Here is a 19,041-nt window from a genome sequence, read left to right as displayed (position 1 = left end):
TTCAAAAGTTATGTGTCCCAAGCAGATGAAAATCAGCAGCTGATTCACTTGAAACTGCAGAACTATAAAGACAAAGAAGATTTCAAACATACTTAAAGATAATGGGTCTAATCTGGTGTGCAGGATGGGTGGGACATGGCCAAGAAGGCTTTTCCAAGAAGGCTTATTCTCAAGCTGAGCTATGATGGATTAACAAGAGTTAATAACGTAATATGAGGGAAGTAAAAGAGACAAGCAGTCCAGGCAGAGGGAACAGCATGTGCAAAGACTCTAAGGTAAGGAATCATGGTACAATTGATCAACTAAAAGAAGCCAAGTGTTCTTGGAACATAGGTAATAGAAAGGAGAAAAAGTTAAGTTGAGATTGGAGAATGACACAGAGAAGGATTTTATAAAGAATTTTTGTCCTTATTTGAAGAGTAATGAAAATACATTAGAGAATTTTTTTTTTTTTTTTGCTATGGCATTCCAGACTACATTGGAGAATTTTAAATAATTGTCTGAAAATTAGGAAATAAAGGTATCTGGAGGAGTACAGACATAACAGAATATATCTAATGAAGGGAAACCAAATGGACTAGTATTTTTCAATCATGGATTTTTGCCTGTAACAACTTAAAAGAGTCTCTGTACAAGTTTAGACAAAGTTCAAAGGAGATCCAGAGGAGACTGCTTGGCGAGGAAGAGACTTTTATCTCAGAAACTTATACAACACTACCCTAGAAAAGCCCAGAGTAGAGAATGAGCTCTTACAGGTCTCAGAACATCAATGATGCAGTATTACAATTTAATGAAGGCTTTATGAGTCAAGGGTATTATTTGATCTAAATACTTGGATATAGGGGCGCCTGGGTGGCTCAGTGGGTTAAAGCCTCTGCCTTCGGCTCAGGTCATGATCCCAGGGTCCTGGGATCGAGCCCCGCATCGGGCTCTCTGCTCAGCAGGGAGCCTGCTTCCTCCTCTCTCTCTGCCTGCCTCCCTGCCTACTTGTGATCTCCGTCTGTCAAATAAATAAATAAAATCTTTAAAAATAAATAAATAAATAAATACTTGGATATAAAGTTAGGAAAACAAGGCACAGAGAGGTGACATGATTTGTCTAATCAATAGAGTATTTCTGCCACCACATCCCACATACAGGTGCCTAGAACAAGGTGACACACTCAGAAAATATTAGATGTTTGAGTGACATGAACCTAAAGCTCAGATCATCTCACATGCAAATAACTTTCCACTATAATAAAATCTACCACTGAGTGAATGCCTACTCCATGTTACATGATATGGTATATGCATTATCTTATTTAAATTTCATACCTATGAAGTACCATTATCCCCACTTCACAGATAGGGAAACAGAGTCACAGATTTAAGTTACCTGACTAGGTTGACACAACTGATAAGAAAGTAGCCAGATTTCAAGCTCAGATAGCCTGATTCCAGAGCCCATGCCTGTGACTTATTCTAATGCTTCACTGGGCTTTATCACTGATAGCATCATTAAAGGGAGAAGACTGGACTTATGTCAGGTTCCCAGTACCTATTCTCATGGGTCAAGCAATAACCAATAACTCAAAAAAGCTAAAAAACAGATGTTCGAAGCCCAGAGCATCCACTCGTTACTGTGAAGACGAAAGGTGATAGTGATGGTCATTTTAATGCACCAAATACCACTTCTTTGAGCAGTAACACTGCTTTAATGGGTTTTATACGCTTAAAGATTCTTTGGGGATAAATATTGAAAATAATTCAACTCTGTAATAAAGAAAACCCTAATTCTGTTGTTTACATCTCTATAAGATGTAACAACTATTTACTGATTCTGAGAAAGCAAGAGAAAGGAAAAGAGAAATGAAAAGGAATGCATTCCAGATATAGATCACTGATAGTGGATATCCAAGTCAAGAATACCCAAATGTATATGGGTACCCCGTGTACCCAGCTAGCTCTCTCCCGGTGCTCCATTTTCTCCAGTGGCAACTTCTGTGAGAGCCATGGGGTTTCCTGACTCAAAACCAGAAGAGTAATGTTCATCCTAACAGGACAGTGAGTTTCTGACCTAGGAAAATCCCTTTTGCCTCTATGGGATTCTCCCTCTCATCTCTGTATTAAAAAGAATCATCCTAGCAACCAATAGTGCAGAAGTTCCATGAAACAGAGAATTGCAAAATGGTTATAGAAAATATGAGAGCATGCACATGCGCGCGCGCGCACACGCACACACACACACACACACACACACACACACACACACACACACAAACTCCAGCTAGGGTTCCATCGTATCTTGGCCTCATATGCCCCAAAGGGTGCCATTTCCCCAAGGCATGGTCAAATACCAGAGTCATGGCAACCCAAATGCCACACAGACCTGTGTGCCTGTTCCAGAAGTCTTCAATCCACTGATCTGATCCCAAGAATGCATTCTACATGACATAGGTGGAGAGTGAGGAACCAGTAAGAGGCAGTATCTGCTTACATTTCCTCTGGTCCCCATTTAAAAGGGGTTTATCTGTGTTCAAGATAATATGGCAACAGAAATCAATTTTAATGCAGATTATTTCGAATTATAGCAAATACTTTTTAAAACACTGTTCAGCCATTCTCAAAGCTGGATATCTGCAGAAGCCTTTACAGAAAGGTGCTTCAGCAACTACAGGCACTGTCACAAACCACTTCCCTTCTGCCCTATAAAGTGGGGCTTCCACAGCCCTCACAGGCAGATGTGCTCCGGGTTCAGCACCTGTGCCTACATCAAAAGGACTTCCCCGGCAGCCTTTCTCCATCACCTACTCTCCATAAAGCCAGACCTCACCATACCTACAGGGATTCAGCCCCTTCCAGCCAACCTGGGAAAAAGCTCCAAGTTCCTCCAAGGCAGATCACCCAGCTCTGCCTCAGAAGGTCAGAGAACTGATAGCTGAGGTCCAACTGTTCTGCTGCGACTTGCCAAGTCTACTTGGCAGAAGCCAGGCCAGAGTCCCTACAGAGTGTTAAAAGGCTGTGTTAGTGACAGAATGGTGTTTTTGTCTCTTCTGCTCTGGAAACAAATACTCTGATTGAAACGAACTGGTTCCATGCTTGATTTTCCATTTGGACAGGTGGTGTTTCTTTGAAACAGATGCTGTTTGTTGGCTGTCACTGCATGTTTGGGGTTGGGTAAGGGGCTGAATTATGTTTCCAAAGCCCTTAGGTTATGGATAAAGACCTGCTCAGCCAATGCCAGTCACTAGGGAAAGGCAATTGGTAAATCACCTAATTATGATCTATTGGGCCCTTTTATTGCCAACTAAATGTATTTGCTGGTCCAAACTAAAGTCTCCTTTCTTTATTATGATGAACACTCCCTTCAGTTAGAGACGATGTGTTCAAATTTCCTCAATAAGGGGGCATGGCCCATGTTTTACCAACCCAAGAAGGAAGCCACACCAGATGGGCCTAAGTTAAAATCACAACTAATGATTCTTCTTCATAAGCCATTTATCAGGAATTTGATGGATTTGCTGAGTTATACCCTAATCAGAACATTGGTCAAAGTCTGGTTTTTAACTTTGACCGTGGTTACTATGGAGTCTTTTCTGGTCTCTGTGATTGTGACGTTTGTCTTTTGTCATGTGTCTTGTCCATGCCAGATGTATGGGCCAGGGGGATGGGAGATCCCTCCTACAGCTCAGTGAATTGTGGGTGGGCACCCAGAAGGGTCTGAGACCTGGTCCCTGGGCTTTCCATTCAGCTTCACAGATTCCTTTCTCAATATCTCATCCACACAAGGCCCTGTGCACACGCTTCAGGGAATAGCAGTGAGAGAGATGCAGTCCCAGCCCCTAAATTATGCATAACGCCATACAGTTTATGAGCAGAATTACACAGAGCCTGTCATTCTACCCAGTGCCATAAGAGTCAGTGACACCCCAAAACAAAGACAGTCAACATCTGAATGGAAGGATCTGCAAAGGATTTGTGGCAGAGGTAACATTTAACGTAGGACCTGAAGAAATTGTGATAATGAGAAGTGGGGATCAAGTACTCCAGATGGAGGGGATAAAATGAGCAGAGGTGAGAAAACATGGGGCTTACTTTAGGAACAAGAAAGGGTTCACTGTAACTACAGAATGCATTAATAAGTAGAAGCAATTGGTTGTGGTCATACTGTGATAGATTTCAAATGTCTCTATTTTTTATTCAATGTCAGTAGGGGCTACTGAGGCCATTGATGTAGAGAGATCCTGGACCAAACAGGCTCCCAAAGATTATCCTGGTGGTGGTTTGCAATGTGAATCAGAGAGAGGAGGATCACAGGCAGAGACATCATTTAGAAAGCTGTTGTAGTCATTCTGATAAGAGGGAATGAATGTAGTCACAGATCGTAATGGGTTGGAGACAAATGGAAGCCATGGTAGACTCTATGTTCCTCACCAGACATAACTTCTAGTTGAAGGCTTGGCAGTCTCTACTTTCTGAGACTTCTGCGCTCTTTAAGGCCTGACTGGGTACAAACTGATTCTGGCAAGGACAGAAAGGGGGCAGAATGGGGTTTATCTCCCACACAGACTTATTGCCACCTCCTCAACTTCACCTCTGGGGTGCCTTGAAGGTTCAGAAAGGCATTGCTGGGAGGGCTGCAGGAGAATGGTGGAAGGCTCCCAATCACCAATCTCCGTCCCTACTGCACGGATTCTGTCTTTCCTGTATCTGGTGTTTTTGTAGTCATTATTCTTTGTTTGTTTCTTTTAAAGTAAGCTCCACGCCTAGCCTACTGGGCTCAGAGATCAAGACCTGAGCTGAGATCAAGAGTCGGACGTTCAACCGACTGAGCCCCCCAGGTGCCCCAATGGTTTCTGTAATCAGACTTAAGTTCAGAATTGCTCATTAACATTTTAGTCACACTGGTATTCTGACTGAATATATTTTTCTCCTTTTATACAACCCTATTCTGGGAAATATTTACTAAGAACTGCTCGTCTGTATTGGCATATGGCCAAGGGAGGGAGGTTAAGGCTGTGACTCAGAAAGAGATATCACAAGGTTTTGTGGGGTGCATACCCACTTCCAGGGACTGAGGGTCTCCTACCTGTCCACCTCCATGTTGGGACCTCATGACATAATCGTATCCTCAAGTTGGTTCAGTGGGCCTTTCTTGAATACATTTTATTTTATGTTATTTTGTTTTATTTTATTTTATTTTATCTTATTTTATTTTATTTATTTTATTTTGCCTAATGCTGATTTGAGTGTTACAGAGGCCATCAAGAGAATTCTCTTTTAGAGAATCACAGTGACCCAGAATGTAATGGGTAAACAAATAAGCCAGTGTTGTTTTGTGCAGTGTTGATCCCGTTGCTCTAAAGAACCATTCCCCAACTTCACTATGTATCACATTATTTAGGGAAATTGCTTTAAAATATTCCTTTCTAGACTCTCATTCCTGAGATTTCTGATGCTGCAGGCCCAGGGTGGGACCCAGGAATGTGCCGTTTTAACACATGCCCTGGGCAATTCTGTTATAGGCAGACAGCAGTCTGTTCTGAGGGCTAGCGGCCAGGGAAGAGAGACGGACAAGGCCTGAGGAGACAGCCCCGTAGAAAGACAGGAAGGTTAGTGTGATGGGAGCATGACAGGGAAACTGCACTGAATGGTGTCCAGACCACGGTCCTTAGAGTCGAGCAACCTTCATTCAGGTCCAAGGGCTATCAATTTACCTGTAGGTTGACCTCACTTGGTAAGTCATGGTAACTTTATGAGCCTCTGTTTTCTTTTCTGTAAAAATGGAATAATAGTAATTCGCTGCCATTGCTCTGAGTTTTGATGATATAGCACAGAGTGCTTGTCACAGAGGGTACTCATTAACGTTAATTCTCCACCCCTCCTCTCCTCCCATTAGACCTACCAAAAAGTCACTTTTCAACCAGATAACTTATTTTTTTCCTTCTCTGTGAAACACGCTGTATTCATCAGAAATGCCCATGAACACCAGCCTCACCCCCCAGCACTGACTGCATTAGAAATAAAATGTTTCTCTCTGAGAACAATTTGTGGTCCTCCCCCACAGAGAACACACTAAAAAAAATAAAACCCCGATATTTCTTTTTCTCCCTCCCTCCCACCCTCCTCCCATAGTATAGTACTGTGCAGGGCCTGCTGCTGAGAATAAATACAGTATGTCCCAGGGAAATGACAGGCCCTTTCAATTGGTCCTTGCCTCCTGATGGGTAGCCAGGGATGCTTGTTGTCATGGTAACCCCGTGAACTCTGTGACCCAGGTCGGGCCTGATCAGAGACAAAGCTCTCTGAGCGGAGAGGCTAGATTTGCCTGCATCCTCAGAAGAGCTAGAGAGAAAGGAAGAGAGGGAGGGAATGGGGGATAAAAAAGGGAGGGAGGGACAAAGAGAAGGAGAGAGGCAGAAAGAGAAAGTGTGTGTGTGTATGTGTGTGTGTGTGTGTGTGTGTGTGTGCGTGTGTATGTGTGTGTGTGCTTGAACAGAGACTGGAGGTCTGCCAGAGGAGCACTGCATCAATACAGAAGCTTCTCAGGTCAGGACACATGGGATGGATTACAGAGCAAACCGAGAAACCCTCCTAGGAGACTGGCACAGCAGCCTGGTGCAAAAGTCCAGGCGGGGGGTGGGGGGGTGACAAGGGCTTGATTTAGCATTTAGTGGTGATGATAAGACCTATTGTTAACATTTATCAGGCACTGACTCATCCCAGGAGCGTCTATGAAATATTCGATGTGCATTAGCTTATGTAACCCTAACAACCCCGTGAAGGTAGTACTGTGTTCACCTCAATCATACAGTTCAGCAAACTGAGGCATAGAAAGGTTATGGAACTTGCCCGGGATTACCTGGCATGGAGAGTGGAAAGCTGGACTTTTCAACCCAGGCAGCCTGATTTCAGGACCTCTTCTCAGCCATTAGGGGAAAAAAAAAAATGGATATAAGGACAGAAACTGTGAGGAAGAACTGATTATTCAGAGGATGAAGATCACTGACGGTCTCTCCCCCAACATACACGAGTATAACTGCATTTAGTCCTACCGAAGCACCATGAGAGTCAGAAAGCTGCGGCCTCACAAAGAAGTGGCTCATTGTCGCAGCCTGAATTCGCTAAAGAGCCCTGGCCTCCCTTCTGCACCATTTGCATAGGGGGTACATGTATCTCCAGGGACAGGGTCCTACCACCTGTTGATGTCATTGTCCCATACCTAGAAATGGAAAAGGGCACAGCCAGTGCGAACTAAGTTTTCCTGCTGACCCACGACAGACTGAACCAAAATCACCTCCAAAGATTTTCATGCTTCTTGAAACTCTGTAGTGCTTTTGTCCCCTATCAACAACGAAAAGCTGACCGTTTTAGACTGACTGTATCACACACATAAAGAGGGAGGATACTTCATTCTTTCCACACCTATAGGGTGCTGGGCACACACCTGCATCCAGTGCCCTAGGGACATCGAGGCATGATCCTTCTTCCCCCTGCCTTTACATATTTTTTAATTGTATTTATTTTGTTTCTTTGTTTTTAATTTTTTTTGTTATATTAATCACCATACAGTACATCATTAGCTTTTAATGTAGTGTTCCATGATGCATTGTTTGCATATAACACCCAGTGCTCCATGCAATCCGTGCCCTCCTTAATACCCATCACTGGGCTGCCCCATGCCCCCACGCCCCTACCCTCTAAAACCCCCACTTTGTTTCCAGGATTCCATAGTGTCTCATGGTTCATCTCCCCCTACCTTTAGATTTAGGTATTATCATTTCCCTTTCACCAGTTAGGTGAAGGGGAAGGTGAAGTTAGGAAGCTTCAGAGAGGTGACCCCCTGCCCAGGTTCTCACCATGATTTATAGGATACAGCCAAAGTACAGACCCTGACTCCCGAACCCCTCTTCTTTCCACATCCCCACTTCTGTGCTGATAGAGGCACCCCTCACTGCCTTTGCCACCCTCTAAGGTGGCCATCTTTAAAACATGAGGGGAAGTGAGACTCCAGGAAGCCTCCACAGCCAGAGCCCTCCATTCAGAAGCTCCGGCCTCGGCTGGAGATCCAAGGTACAGGCGCTCCGTGGAGGACTCTGGTAAAATCATAAAGGCAGATGCACACTTACTCTTGTTACAGCTCTGTTCTTATCGTGCGTGCTCAAGAAGCTCGTAAATGGCAGAGCAACACATTAAGGAGAGAACGAGGAGGAAGGTGGACAGAGCAGGGTGGCAAGGAGGAATCTGGAGAGATGAATGGCCTGGGATGAACAGACTTTATGGCCGCGAGAATGGTGGCCCAGCTAGGTCTGTGATTTGCCTGCTGAAGCAGGGCTTTCTCCCGCTGCTAAACAAATTGTATGTTGCTTTCTTTTAAGAGGCTGTTGCTGTCAAAAATAGCATGTTTTTTCCCCTCTCTCTCCCTCTTTTCAGCAACTTTCCTTCAGACTTGCCCACAATTCTTTCCTAAGAAGGCAGCTGCTCTAGTACAAAGGCAGACCAAGAGGGGGATGGTCTGGGTACCTGTCTCAGCCCTGACACTCAGGCCTCGCAGGCATGGGACACAGATGTGCTCTGCTGTGGGTCAGACTCTCGCTCAGACCCGGCCTGCCATGTTTACAGCCTGTGTGATCTTGGCTATGTGGCAGACAGCTGCACAACCATCTGTTGAGTGTTAGGGCCCTGAAGTCAGGACTGAGAACAAATCCAGATGTGCCAGTTAATGACAGGAGTTGCTCAGACAAATTATTTCACCTTCCTAATGCTCAGTTTCTCCAAATACAACAACTGGAGTTAACACTAGCGCTCACATTGGTGACTGTTAAATAATTAAATGAGATAATATAAGCTGTTTAGGACAGTGCGCGGCACATTCTCAAGTGGCTAAGAAAGGTTAACTCTCATTATTTAATGTCTTAGAGGCTTAGTGTTCCCATCTTCCAAACGGGGATCTGGCTATAAGTTTGCAGGATCATCTTGGGAATAAATGAAATCACTTATAGGGAGCACATGGTGCATAAGGAGTTCTGGGATATTAATCCCCTTTCCTCCCCCACTTCCCCTTTCCCTTCTGCTTCCCCTCGATACTCATCATCTATTCTGTTAGTCTGGAGATAAGTGGTGATTGCCTTCTTTGGGTCAGACCACTTTCGGCTTCTTTTCAGTGTAATGAATGGAATTTCAGGCTACCAAGAGACAGAAATATCCAAATGTACAGTTTTATTCTCTTTTCCACTCAGGGCCCCACAAAGTTCAGCTAATAACCACCTTGCTTCCATCCATATGCTCAGGTAGAAAGTTCTCGAGCAGAGCCTGGTTTCTGAGGGCAGGCAGAAAGGAAGGAGAAGGGTACCCCTGAGCTGAGCCCCTGCACAGAAATTCTGGGCCATCTGTTTTAGTAACATTTATGAATCACCCCATGTGCTGAGATCATGGCATGGTGATCATATCTAATCAGCCTCTTCCTCAGGGAGGAAAGGGGCAAAGGACCAGGCAAATCCCTAACAGAGGAGCCAACTTCCTCCTAAGGAGACGGAGGTAGTAAGCCAGGGGAGTCGCCAAACAAAAGAGTCAGGCAGGCATATTTGCGTATAGTATTCATGCCTCCTCAGCACACACATCTAGCAGAAAAAGAGCATAATGACCTCTTAATCATATTCTCTATTCCAATGGGAATTAAATGTATTCCTTTGGAGGAATGTAAAAAAAAAATTCCATAGCACTATTCAAGCCAGTCTCCTTGGGACCCACAAATACCACTTTTCCCCTCTGGTGTCTTTTTTACTGCTTCCTTCTTTCTAGCTATATTTCAAAGTACAGTTCAGTGAAGCAAGGGCCAGTGGTCCCACAGAAGCTAGCAGAAAATTTAGCATGTAGACAATTCCTATTGATTGTTTGTCATACTGACCAGTCCCTACCTGGCCAACTCCCAGATGTATTGTGACTTTCTGAGCATGTTATGAAGTCAGTTGATATGTCTGGTCTTGTGTAGATTCATGAGAACCAGGAAATACTAGTCATGCCGTATAACTGTATTACATAAATTAAACCAACCAACTCTTAACTCATGAGTCTCTTTGGCCATTTACTAGTGCACATCCTAAAGACAGCTGATGAAACTTCATGACCATGATCATACCATTTAATTCTACCAATATTATAAGTATAGTATTTTTCAATGCACTAAAGTAAGTCCTCTTAAGGAAAGCAAAATGATTATGACATTGGCACCCCCAAGATTGGTTATCTAATAAAGGAGCTGCAACCAAAAATGCCCCCAAGGGCTAGGTAAAGAAAATGAGGAAAATGGATGGGGGGGGCGGTAAATGCTTATGTGATTTCCTTATTTTTAACAGAGCCATGAATACAGACAATACTTCTCTAACTAACAAAATCAGAGTGCAAACACTATGATAAATAATAATTATAGTGAATATTTATCCAGCGCTTGTTATGAATGGCAAACACTCTCTAAGTCCTTAAATGCATTCTCTAATTCATATAATCCTCATTAGAACCCAAAGAAGCAGGTACTACTAAGAATCTCATTTTATGGATAATAAATCAGCAGCACAGAGAGATTAAATTATTGAGGGCACACAGCTAGTCACTGGCAGAGCCAGAATTTGAACCCAGGCAGTCCAGCTTTAGAATCTATGCTCTTATCCACTACATTATCCTATAAATGGAAAACTGACAGTATCTGGGTAATCACAGAAAATTATGGGGATTTAGTGAACAAAAGATTACATGCCTATCTAGTGGAGAAAGTCTCCACTCAGGTCTGATTTCATATACTGCCACGTCAGCATGTTGCCAGATCTGGTTTTCCAAAGAAACTAGAAATCTCAATTTTTGTGTCAACCATTCAAAATTTTGAGTGTTGGTCACAGTTAAGAGGAATATAGAGAAGGCACATCCTAGTAACGAATGAGAGTATTACAAAAAAGAGAGGAAATGCCATGAAGATGATAGACGATTGATAGACTGACCATTAGATAGACAGATGAACAAGGCACAGTGGGAAAACCATGCAGGGAGGGGTTAATGTCTTGTCCTTCAGGTGGGAGTGATAGGAAGGCCCCCAAGAGGCAGCAGTCCCTGAACAGGGCCTTCAATCAGTGGGGAGAGTACCTACAAGCAAGATAAGGAGAAAGATACATCAGGTAAAAGACCCAGTGAGCATACAGTACAAGAATGAAGGGGAGAGTAATTCATGCATTCTTTATCTATCTTTGTATTGCTGTTTACAGCAGGGAATCATTGCCTCAAAGGAAATCTCTCGTAGAATCCTATTATAAAAGATTAATGGATATTCATCTTTTCTGATGGAGATGTAATAGTCCATTGTATATGGGGACCGTATCTTCTTTATCCATTCATCTGTTGAAGGTCATCTTGGCTCTTTCCACAGTTTGGCGATTGTGGCCATTGCTGCTATGGACACTGGGGTACATATGGCCCATCTTTTCACTACATCTGTATCTTTGAGGTAAATAAGCCAAGCAGGGAAAGTCAATTATCATACAGTTTCACTTACTTGTGGAGCACAAGGAATAACATGAAGGACATTAGGAGAAGGAAAGGAAAAGTCTCGGAGGGGGAGACAAAGCATGAGAAACTATGGACTCTGAGAAATAAACTGAGGGTTTTGGAGGGGTGGGGCGTGGGAGGGGTTAGGTGAGCCTGGTGGTGGGTATTAAGGAGGGCACATACTGCATGGGGCACTGGGTGTGGTACATAAGCAATGAATCTTGGAACACTGAAAAAATAAAATTAAATTAAAAAAATAAAAAATAAAAGGCTAACGGATGGGGTGGGGGTGGTGGAGCTGCTGAAATAGGAGATGAGGGGCTGGAAATGGAAGAGAGGGGGAGGAAGAGAGCTAGAGACCAGTTTGGGCCCAGGGTGGGAGACCCAGGAGATCACAAAGTTCCTCTCTCCCTCAGGAGCCATTCTCCATCACTGGAGGAGACAAGTCTCCAACATTACAACCCTGTGTGTTTTAAAGTCCACAAGGAAATAATGGTCCTGCTGTCCTGCCCAGCATTCTGTTCTCATTGACATCTGTCTTTTGGTGGCCAGTCCTTAGAATTGGCCCAGCTTCCCTTCCTTTCATTGAACCAAAGGTGGCTTAGATGAGACCAGTGGGCTGGCTCTTACCCTGAATGGTGTTTCCACCCCCTCCGTTAATTGTAGGGAGGCTTTCATTCATTCCCTCCATTATCTTTTGTCACGCATCTCTGGAGTGTGTGACACAGACCCTGTGGTGCTGCTGGCACATGGTTCAGTGTTACAGGACCAGATGTGGTTTACTGTGAGCTGCAAATGAACTGTTGACACCCGCTTCTCACAATGTGGGGCGGGCTAAGGATCAAACATGCCTCTAAAATGCTTTTTATCTGGAGAATCCCAGCTGAAGGGGCCAGACTTCAGGTCCCCATCCAGGTCTCTGCACTGTACCAGGTGACGGTAGCCATAGGACCCTAAAGAAAGTTATAGGGCCAGAAATATGGATCACACAGGTAAAACCAGTATGCAGCTTCTGGGGGTTCAAATAACTTACCCCTGTGATACAGCATACATTTCGGAAACTTAAAACTCCTTCATTCAAAAAAATATGTATCAAGAAGCTCCTGTGTTAGTTACAGTGCTGGGTACTCTGCTGGGACCCCATTAGGGAACCCTTAGTCTGGTCGGAGGAGCCAGCAGTGCATATGGGATGATGAGTTTACTGCTGTAGGGTGTACAAGTACAGTGGGACAGGAAGGCAGTTCTGATCCATTCTGCAAGACTCAAGAGGATTTTCAGAGAACAACACATGCTAGAGGCTTCTAAGATGAAGAGGGTCTACAGAGTGGCAGACTGTACCAGATAGAGCATGCACCAACACAAAGAGAGGCGGCATGGGTGGCACTTCCAATCCAGCCACTTGTCCTCAAGTAATCTCAAAGCACTTTGATATCTGTTACCTCATTTGAGCCTCACAGTACAGACAGTTGGAGTCAAGGCTTATCATTAGTCCTATTTTATTGGGAAAACTGAAGTACCGTTATGGTAACCAACTATTCTGGTTTGCCTGGGACTGAGAGTGTTCCTAGGATGTGGAACATTTCTTGGGAAAACCAGGGAAGTCCCTGGGAAAACTGGGAGTTGGTCACCAGAGGTACAGTTATAGGACTTGTCATACAACTTGACCAGAGATTAGTGAGGGACTCAGACCAGACTCAGGTTCTTTCCTCCACCTCACAGTGGAGCAATGAAGAGAGGGCTCTATATGTATTTTTCTTTTTTTTTTTTAAACCAACTCCTTTATGTTATTTTGTAGGGTCAGAAACCAAAGATAAATCTTCTTTTAGCTGAATTAGAGGCTGATCAAGATTCCCTCTCATGAGATCCCAGAACTGTCTATTCCTGAGTATATTCCAGAAGCGAAAACCACCTGCAGTGGTCACAGGTGAAGGGAACTTTGGCCTGACCTGGGTTCCCAAACAAGACCTGGGGAGGTCTGCATTTTAAATGAGACATAACCCAACTCTCTATTTCCATCTGCTTGGTTGGAAATAACCTCTCCCACATGACCCACCACTCCAAGCCACTGGGCCAGCAGCTTCTTCTGGGCCCTTAATGATAGTGTGTACCTATCATTACCTATCATTTACCTGTCATTACCTATCATAGGGTTTACTGCCCCATCAATGATAGTATTTACCTTGGAAAGACCATACTAACAATGTCACAGTCTGAACTATAAAGAAAGGGGGGGGGGGCAGGTCTTTGAAATCATTGTCCAAAAGGGATGTGATTAAGAGAGTGTTTTCTGGGATCTGGGTCCACAAACACCCAGACCTGAACTAGACCCAACCACTCTTCATCTCAGGAAGCGGGGACAAACAAGCTTTGGTTCTTGCAGAGGGTCTGGCTCCCGCTCTAAGCAAAATGACCCTGGTCTGGCCTCAGCAAAGGAGCAGAAACACCCAGCCAAAGGCGGCTGAGGAACTGAAGTTGTTTATTCATCCTCTGAGGCCTGCACAGTAGAGGCTGCTACAGGGCTCAGAGAAATGTATAAGGGGAGAAGAGAAGTGGCTGCACCTTCCTCAAAGAGGGAGCACCCTGGGCTTCAGAACCCGCCAGCCCCATGAAAGAAAGAGTTAGAATGATCATGCTCACTTGTACAATGACTTTTAATCCAGGGCAGGGAAATTGCTTGTTTCATGGTCCCCCTAACGCCTTTAAACCTCACTCTATGCTGCCCTCCCCCTTCCTGAGGACAGATGCAGAGCTCCTTGAAGTCTCTTTCCCTATAAGCCCAGTGGATCCCAGACTAGAGACATCATGGACCAAATATTGCGCCAAGAAAGAAAATGATGGTAGAGACACATGACAATGATTTATCTTGCCAAGGAATCTTGATATCTTAGAACAAGACCAAAAAAATGACCACCTCTCATCAACGTAATATAGTAAGAGAAGAAATATGTTAACACTAAAAGGGAAGGAAGGACATAATCAATTGCACATAAAGGACTGTCCTTAAATGGAAAAGTTCAGCTTTCTAAAAACTCACATTACAATCCTTATCTTTCCTCCTTTTCCCATTAATAAGTGGAAGCTTCATCACAAATTGGCCTGGCTCTTTGCACCAGCTTTTTGGGACCCACAGATTGAATCCTAATTTTTTATCCAGCATGTGAATTCCCTCCATGTTTTTCCTGACCATCAGTTGTCCCATCAACAATGTCCCACCAGACTGCCACTTGGCAAATAAATTCCGAGAGGTGTAGGAGCTCCAAAGTTTACCATCATGTTAAGCAGTATTCTGTGTCCCCATGGCTTCATCCCCAGATCTAATTCTGCCCTTTGGCATTGAGAATAAATCTAATTCCTTGTCTACTGACAACCAGTCCCAAGATTCCAGTTGAGCCCTGTTTACTTTGCAGTGGCCTACTGTCTCCATTATCCCTAGATTCAGGGTTAAAAATTTCAACATTGTTCCTCTCATTTGAGTCATTATACTGGTAAATTGATTGATACATAATTTACTTAGGACTGACTTGGTGGGCTGCTGGTCTGAGGCCTCTCCCTGCTTAACCACCTTCCCTGTCTCCCCTGCCTGCAGGTAAAGTGTTGACTTCTTGGCATATCCTTCCAGGATAATTAGGGTTTGGACTCAGTCAGCTGTTGTAGCCTCATTTCCTGGAAGTCTCCCTCCTGACCACATTTCCCAGGCCTGTGCTTTCTTGCTCTACTTCCTGATTTCACTCTTCTCTTTTCCCAGAGCACCCCCTGAAGCTTTTCAAACTCCCACCCACTGTCAGAATTAAACTCTCCCCTTTTCTGGTCCTTCCATAATCCTTTATTTTATTTTAATTGTTTTTAAAATGTTGTTTTTATTTTATTTTATTTTATTTTATTTTATTTTATTTTATTTCTTTAGAGTGTTCCAGAATTCATTGTTTACATACCATACCCAGTGCTCCATGCAATACGTGCATAATTCTTTATTTTAAAATCAGATACAGTCTTCCATGAACCACTGAGAAGCTTTTCTGCTTCCCACATCGGAGTGTACATTCCTTGAAAGATGAGGTTTCTAACTTGCTCAGTTCTTTATCCCTACTAAGTACCTGGCATGGTACTTGACACTTAATTGGCTCCCATAAACATTTGGGAAGTTGACTCAAAGACATGGACTCTCTACACCAAAGGCTTTATAATCAAGTGAAAGACTAAGGCTAATATGCATGAAACTGTAGTAGGCAGGGCAACGAATTGACTGCTAGGTTCCAGGGAGTTTCAAAGGAAAAGTCAATGAGACGTCTATCAAGTGTTGATAGAAAATTTCAAGGAAAACACAGGGAGCATTGCAGGGCAACCAGTGTTGGGAGAGAAGTTAAGGGAAACAGCAAGTGGAAGCACACAGAAGCAGGAAGAAACATGCCGTTTGAAGGGAAGCAGGATGCCCAGCAGCCTAGTGCGATGAGAACTGAAGCTTCCTTTGAGGGAGGAGAGGCATAACATATCACTGCAGGCTGGGTGTAAGCTCCAAGGGCTGTTTTATCCCATATTTCTCAGATGCTTGAATTCAAAGTTTTGAAAGAGAGACGGTTGCTTCAAAACTGAAGCCCAGAATTCAGTCCTTAGCCTTTCATAAGTTGAGGCCCAATTAAAACCATCTGAAATATCTCCCTTGACTGCTTTTTTCCCAAATTTCGATTTCCCTGCAAGCATAGGATCCTCAAACTTCTTCACAGTGGCCAGTCTGAATACACTGAATCGTAATGAATACCAGGCCTTCCTGGAGACCACCTTTCTAGGGTTCCCACTCCTCCCTTCTCAAGACTTCCAAGACGATTCATTGATCCAGATACTCCCCCTGGACCCATCAGCCCCTGTGGCTGAAAGTCAGGGTTCAGGTAGCTGAGGATCTGCCAGAACCAGAATAGCCCCAGGCTACTGCTATTCTCAGATCCTCATTTTTATCTCCTACAAAAGAAAGGGAAGGAAGGAAGGAAGGAAAGAAGGAAGGAAGGAAGGAAGGAAGGAAGGAAGGAAGGAAGGAAGGAAGGAAAATTTCTTTGGCCTCTTCCTTATAGTCAAGTTGTGAACTAGCATCTTATGAAATGGCCTATAATGAGGTTTTCCTCATTTGCTGCCTTTGCTCTGCTGTGGGCTTGGAGAATGGAGATCCTTGGGTGTTACAACTGTGTGCAAAGTAAAAGTTTTGAAAAGGACGGAGGGAGTGGGAGAGGAAGGTCTAAATAAGCTTTCTTGGGCTTCCTGATGCATAGAGCACCTACTCTGGGGCAAGCTGCAAAGAACGGTGGTTACCTGCATAGACTTTAGTCATGCAGAGCTGAGTTAGAAACTTGGGCTGGTTATGTATTTGTCTGTGGAATGTAAGAGTAATAATATGATACCAAATAGGGATGTGAAGATTAAATTAAATAAAGCATGTAAAGTACCAATGCCTGGCCCCTATTAAGCTCTCAAAAAAGTAAATGTTAACTACAATTATTATCCTATGACCCTGTGCATTTTCTTTGCACACTCTGGACCCTTACTGTTGTATTCCAGATAGATGAGTTTACCAAATAGCTGAGTTAAAGGCACAGAAGGTTATTGTTTGCACTTACTATTTGCTTTCATTCATTCATTCATTCACCGCCCCCCTCCAAAAAGAGGTATTTCTCACTTTAATCCTGCACAGAACATCTTGTACTAAACACTGTAAGGAGGAGTTTAAAAACACTGTAAGGAGGAACCATCGTCTCTGCTCCAGGGAACTGACAGTCTCTTCAGGGATATTTTCGGGACCCAACTAGCATACCAATTAGATTAGATTAGATTACAGCATAAGAGATGGGAGTTCGAGTTCAGAGAAACACCTGGAAAGAGGGACCTTCAGTGGTAAAATTTAATTAAATGCTTTTTCAGGATGTCCTTTTTTCAACCTGACTGTGATATCATGAGCCCACCAGTAAAGGACATAAATTTTTGCTTATTTCCCATTCTGGGGCTTGTGCCGTGAGGATTGTCCACTTTCTCTAAACACCTTTTCACATCACTGACCCCAAACTGGATTCTGTGCCTGAAGGGAACAACAGTAGAGACCTTGTATCTGAAGACAGAAAAGTGGTCTGATAGCTGACAGCAAAAATGAGAATTAAGAACTTGGTAACCCGGACCTTTATTCTCTCTTTCAATGGCTCCCTGCACCTCCTCTCCTGTGCCCAGTTCCCCTTTGTGCCTGCAACAATACTCCTCCCTCTCCCACTTGAGTCTTTCTACTTAATGTTCTTTTTAAATGCAAAGGTAGAAAGAGAAGAAAGTGTCAGGAACTCTAAGCAGTGTCAATCTATCCCTGCATTGAACATCCCTAAGGCAAAATCCCAAGCCCAATCATTGCCCTTTCTGTGTTTGTTCAAGATCAGAATCCCTTTTGTTTTGTTTTTAAACAGAAAAAAAGAGAGAAAGGGTTGTCACCCCACCAAGGTATCTAGAAGACTGAAGAGTGCGTTTCAGGGATCTGTTAATGGAAATTGTTTTCCCAGCTTGAAAACTGCCACATTTAAACTCACAATGTGGGGTAAGCAAAATCATAAATATGAGCTCCTTTTCAGGCAGCAAACAGCAAGCATTTGGAGTCTTTCTCCTTTGCCTTTGGGGATCCATATGCCACAGTCTAGTTAGCTGCCCAGCAACGGACAAACATAAATAAAAGGTAATAGTTGTAGTAAACAGAGTTCCTGTGAGTCGAGAACTGTTTTCCAGGGAGGGATCAACATGCTTCTTATCCCACTAGAGTCACCAAATAGCCAAAGTTTAGCTCTTATAAAAACAAACAGCACAGACAATAAAAATAAAAATCCTTCCTTGTCCACTGTCTACACTCAACGGTGGGGTAGAATTGGCATCTGAAAGTTCATAGTAGTAAAAGGATCAGGCAAGAGGCTGTGGGAAGAGGGCAGAAATTGACCGCCCGTCTGTCTTCCTATCAATGCCCCTTGCCACCTACTCTGAACATAGCTCCTTTGGACCCCTCCCTTTCATCCTATCTGTGCTTCTTGGTGGCCTATAAACCCATCTTAGTTAAATAAAAATTGAGCTTTAAATTAAGGTGGCACCATTGACAGAGAAATTCTTTTTTTTTTTTTTTAAAGATTTTATTTATTTATCAGAGAGAGAGAGGGAGAGAGAGCAAGCACAGGCAGATAGAATGGCAGGCAGAGGCAGAGGGAGAAGCAGGCTCCCTGATGAGCAAGGAGCCCGATGTGGGACTCGATCCCAGGACGCTGGGATCATGACCTGAGCCGAAGGCAGCTGCTTAACCAACTGAGCCACCCAGGCGTCCCGACAGAGAAATTCTTAAGAAGAACTAGTAAAATGGGAGGTGGGACAAGTTGTAACCTGAAGATGGCCAACTCCTTGCCTAAAGAGCTAGATCAGGCATTGGAGAATGGGGAAGCAAATCCAGTCAATGAATTATTCTAGCCATTAACTCATGCACCTGTGGGTCCAGCACACAAACCCTTGTGAACAACACTTGAACAGGGTCTT

The 19,041-nt window shown here is 43.7% G+C and overlaps 1 protein-coding gene across 3 annotated transcripts in view; it reads left to right on the top strand.

The window, feature by feature from the left end:
• The window catches only part of LOC111140968 (glutamate ionotropic receptor AMPA type subunit 1), a 304,242-nt gene that overhangs the window by 268,368 nt on the left and 16,833 nt on the right, over window positions 1-19,041 (top strand). The gene's annotated exons all lie outside the window — the stretch shown is intronic.

Source organism: Enhydra lutris, unplaced genomic scaffold (assembly GCF_002288905.1).
Source record: "Enhydra lutris kenyoni isolate GAN:26980312 unplaced genomic scaffold, ASM228890v2 scaffoldscaffold5, whole genome shotgun sequence".
Taxonomy (NCBI): domain Eukaryota; kingdom Metazoa; phylum Chordata; class Mammalia; order Carnivora; family Mustelidae; genus Enhydra; species Enhydra lutris.
The sequence above is the reverse complement of the archived record's forward strand: the minus strand, read 5'-3'. Positions and strand labels throughout refer to the sequence as shown.